Source organism: Schistocerca cancellata, unplaced genomic scaffold (assembly GCF_023864275.1).
Source record: "Schistocerca cancellata isolate TAMUIC-IGC-003103 unplaced genomic scaffold, iqSchCanc2.1 HiC_scaffold_1018, whole genome shotgun sequence".
NCBI lineage: Eukaryota > Metazoa > Arthropoda > Insecta > Orthoptera > Acrididae > Schistocerca > Schistocerca cancellata.
In genome coordinates this window covers 12,501-17,500 of record NW_026047021.1, presented here as the reverse complement: position 1 = coordinate 17,500, position 5,000 = coordinate 12,501, and the positions used below count along the sequence as shown (strand labels likewise).

At 54.2% G+C, this 5,000-nt stretch overlaps 1 non-coding gene across 1 annotated transcript in view; it reads right to left on the bottom strand.

Moving 5' to 3' along the window:
- LOC126150938 (small subunit ribosomal RNA) overlaps positions 1–869 on the bottom strand; it is a 1,909-nt gene extending 1,040 nt beyond the window's left edge. Inside the window, exon 1 of the ribosomal RNA XR_007531753.1 lies at positions 1–869. This exon is cut by the window's left edge and continues 1,040 nt beyond it. This is a non-coding gene — a ribosomal RNA (small subunit ribosomal RNA).
- Between the last annotated feature and the right edge of the window lie 4,131 nt (positions 870–5,000).

Here is a 5,000-nt window from a genome sequence, read left to right as displayed (position 1 = left end):
GCTTTAAGCACTCTAATTTGTTCAAAGTAAACGTGCCGGCCCACCCAGACACTCAATAAAGAGCACCTTGGTAGGATTTCAACGGGGTCCGCCTCGGGACGCACGAACACGCACGAGGCGGTCGCACGCCTTCGGCTCGCCCCACCGGCAGGACGTCCCACGATACATGCCAGTTAAACACCGACGGGCGGTGAACCAACAGCGTGGGACACAAATCCAACTACGAGCTTTTTAACCGCAACAACTTTAATATACGCTATTGGAGCTGGAATTACCGCGGCTGCTGGCACCAGACTTGCCCTCCAATAGATACTCGTTAAAGGATTTAAAGTGTACTCATTCCGATTACGGGGCCTCGGATGAGTCCCGTATCGTTATTTTTCGTCACTACCTCCCCGTGCCGGGAGTGGGTAATTTGCGCGCCTGCTGCCTTCCTTGGATGTGGTAGCCGTTTCTCAGGCTCCCTCTCCGGAATCGAACCCTGATTCCCCGTTACCCGTTACAACCATGGTAGGCGCAGAACCTACCATCGACAGTTGATAAGGCAGACATTTGAAAGATGCGTCGCCGGTACGAGGACCGTGCGATCAGCCCAAAGTTATTCAGAGTCACCAAGGCAAACGGACCGGACGAGCCGACCGATTGGTTTTGATCTAATAAAAGCGTCCCTTCCATCTCTGGTCGGGACTCTGTTTGCATGTATTAGCTCTAGAATTACCACAGTTATCCAAGTAACGTGGGTACGATCTAAGGAACCATAACTGATTTAATGAGCCATTCGCGGTTTCACCTTAATGCGGCTTGTACTGAGACATGCATGGCTTAATCTTTGAGACAAGCATATGACTACTGGCAGGATCAACCAGGGAGCTGCGTCAACTAGAGCTGAGCAGCCGGCCGCCCGGGAGTGTGTCCCGGGGGCCCGCGCGAACACGCAAGCGACCGCTCAATTATTCTGCAAACAGGAGGAGGCTGGGCTCCCCTGCACAATACACCTCGAAACCCTCTCAGGTCCCGGCGGCGCGCAGCGCCGTCCTAAGTACTTGGTCGGGTTCGAGAGAGGCGCAATCGCCCGGAGTTAGGCGAGTAGACGCTTTAGGTGCGACCACCCGTGCTCCCAACTGAGCTTGCCGCTGCCGACAGAGGCCCGGGAGCGTGCTGTCGTGGCATTGCCGGCGGGAGACAACACGCGCCACCTACGGTGACCGGCAGCTCCAACGCCAGCGCCACAGAAGGGCAAAGGCCCCACGTGGGTGCCGAAGCGAACTCTCCCAGCACAGCGCACGTGCCAACACGTCCGCACAACTGCGATACAAACCACCAGCGAGAACCGCTGGGGCGACCGAGCAGCAGACGGCGTCGCGGCGCCGAGTGCCGGGCGGCGGCGCATCCTCAACGCACACAGTCCTCAATCGGACCAGCACACTGCAGATGTCCACCGCGCTTCGCACCGGGTCCGCGAGGACCCACTTTGGCTGCACGGCGCCGCGCGCAGGGTGCCCCGGCGCGCAGCTGCGCCGCCTGCCGCGTCCGTCGGCCGGCGCGCCTGCCACTGGGCGCCCCCACCAGCCGGCTGTAGCGCGTGCGCCCACGCACCGCGCGGCCAGCACGCCGGGCGGCCCCCCCTCACCGGCCGGGGACAGTCCCACCCACCCACAGCCGCGTATCGCTTCACACCCAGATTCACATTCACGTTCGTTGGTATGGTGGGGACCGCTTCGTAGCTGTACCGATCGTTGCCCTCACAGATGTACCTCCAGCAAGATCAACCGCACCACAACGGGTTACCAGTTGTTCATTTGCGTAACGTCACCAGTAAACGTACACGTCCATCCCCGTTTGCAAAGTCAACTATTATTGCATGCCTGCCTGTCAGGTGTCAAGACACACTACATTCGCTCACATCCACGCAACAAAATGTGCCCGACTAGAGGGCACGTGGAAGGTGCCCCCGTACATATGCGATCTCCATTGCGCGACCAACTGTCAACCGGCCTCTGTAGCATGTCGCAGATGTGGAACGCGGGGCACCGTGCTATCACATTGTGTGAGAAGAGACTACTACGTCTGCATACACGCGCCACTACATGAACAGACGGCTCATGCTGATCGCCATCCACTGCGTCCATTACTCCCACACGTCTCTATGGCGTACCACACTGCAATGCAGCTGTTATGGGGAGATGACACATAGCTGTGTACACAACATTCTGAGCCGGTTGCGGTTGGACAACAATACATTAATGTAACGTGTCATATGCCAATTACAGAGCAGGGTAAGGCACAACGTGGGTTAGGTTAAGGCACAACGTGGGTTAGGTTAAGGCACAACGTGGGTTAGGTTAAGGCACAACGTGGGTTAGGTTAAGGCACAACGTGGGTTAGGTTAAGGCACAACGTGGGTTAGGTTAAGGCACAACGTGGGTTAGGTTAAGGCACAACGTGGGTTAGGTTAAGGCACAACGTGGGTTAGGTTAAGGCACAACGTGGGTTAGGTTAAGCCACAACGTGGGTTAGGTTAAGCCACAACGTGGGTTAGGTTAAGCCACAACGTGGGTTAGGTTAAGCCACAACGTGGGTTAGGTTAAGCCACAACGTGGGTTAGGTTAAGCCACAACGTGGGTTAGGTTAAGGCACAACGTGGGTTAGGTTAAGGCACAACGTGGGTTAGGTTAAGGCACAACGTGGGTTAGGTTAAGCCACAACGTGGGTTAGGTTAAGCCACAACGTGGGTTAGGTTAAGCCACAACGTGGGTTAGGTTAAGCCACAACGTGGGTTAGGTTAAGCCACAACGTGGGTTAGGTTAAGCCACAACGTGGGTTAGGTTAAGCCACAACGTGGGTTAGGTTAAGCCACAACGTGGGTTAGGTTAAGCCACAACGTGGGTTAGGTTAAGCCACAACGTGGGTTAGGTTAAGCCACAACGTGGGTTAGGTTAAGCCACAACGTGGGTTAGGTTAAGCCACAACGTGGGTTAGGTTAAGCCACAACGTGGGTTAGGTTAAGCCACAACGTGGGTTAGGTTAAGCCACAACGTGGGTTAGGTTAAGCCACAACGTGGGTTAGGTTAAGCCACAACGTGGGTTAGGTTAAGGCACAACGTGGGTTAGGTTAAGGCACAACGTGGGTTAGGTTAAGGCACAACATGGGGGTAGATTGCGGTACAAATTGCGTTACATTGCGGTGCAAATTGCGTTACATTGCGGTGCAAATTGCGTTACATTGCGGTGCAAATTGCGTTACATTGCGGTGCAAATTGCGTTACATTGCGGTGCAAATTGAGTTACATTGCGGTGCAAATTGAGTTACATTGCGGTGCAAATTGAGTTACATTGCGGTGCAAATTGAGTTACATTGCGGTGCAAATTGAGTTACATTGCGGTGCAAATTGAGTTACATTGCGGTGCAAATTGAGGTAGGTTAAGGTGCAACACAGGTTAGGTTAAGGTGACATAGGTTAGGTTAAGGTGACATAGGTTAGGTTAAGGTGACATAGGTTAGGTTAAGGTGACATAGGTTAGGTTAAGGTGACATAGGTTAGGTTAAGGTGACATAGGTTAGGTTAAGGTGACATAGGTTAGGTTAAGGTGACATAGGTTAGGTTAAGGTGACATAGGTTAGGTTAAGGTGACATAGGTTAGGTTAAGGTGACATAGGTTAGGTTAAGGTGACATAGGTTAGGTTAAGGTACAAACTGGGTTGTGTTATGGTACACATTGCGTTGTAGTACAGTACACGTTAGGTTTGGGTACGGTACACAATGTGGTATGGGATGGCGTGTTGTGGGGGGGGGGGGGGGGGGTGAGGTTCGTTGATATCGACCGTAGGACGTGGATGCCCGAGGCAGCGTCAGTGTGTCAAAGGAGTTATGTCACGTCGGGATGCGCTTTCCGCCAGTGAGAGGGGGGGGCGAGCCGTGTCTGTGGTTGCGGCAGACCTGTGTGTTTCATTCCTGCCAGTGTGTTTGTGCTGTAAGACGAGGCAGTGTGGTGATGTTGGGTGCACCCCTGTGTAGGACATGTGTGGGTGTTGGTGGCTTATCTGAGCAATTGTGGTTGTCGGACGAGTGGGATATTCTGTTTTATGATTGGACCTCCTGGCCTGGTTATCATAGTCTGGTTGGTGTACTGTGGCGGATAGGATGCACCGGACGTTGGTCCATGCCGGTGCTTAATTATTGTATCTGTGTTTGTTACAGGCAGAGAGTAGTGTGTGATAGAGTGTGTGGGTGATAGAGTGTGCGGGTGACGTGTGGTTCGTTTTGTTTGCACAGACGTTCAGCATGTATAGGGGCATTTGCGTATTTGATCTATCTATGTGGGCCTGCATAGTTTACTGAGCAGTGCTGCGAGGTGACTGAACTACGAGCGACGTACTCATTTACAGCGGAATGGTTGCCTTCTACCAAAGATGGAGTATCGACTCTACGACAGCGTTGGCACCGCAGGAAGCGGTGTCGTACAATGGCCCCCACACCGTCATCGTTGTGCGGGGTAGGGACCGTATATATTCTGCGAGGAGCCCTGTTTGCCACAGGGCGTGGGGTCTCGCGTCCTGCGGTTCAGTGCCCCCAGGGAAGCGCGCGGAGGTGGTGCTGCTGCTGCTGTAGCAAGCGAGCTACTTAGAGCATGTATAGGGACAGCGGGAATATGGCATATTGGATATAACTCTTCATGAAACGCAAGATATAGGGGTGGATTGCACGATAGGAGTGCGGGAAGAGTCCGCCATTCATCCGCTGGAGTTGCGATTTGGGCGGTTGGAGTGGGGCACGTGCGGGTGCGGGTGGAGCGATTGTCGGTCGACGACTTCGTGCGGCGCAGGCACTGGCGTTGGGGCTCCTGTGGTGGACAGATGATGCAGGCTGTGTGGGTGGCGTCGAAAAATGGGCACTGTGGGACCTAGCGATGTTGTAGTCGGCGTGGCGTCGCCTAGATGGCGGTATCGTCGGTGCAGCAGGTCATGTTGCGGGGGACCTGCAGATGGCGGTCTTTTTGTT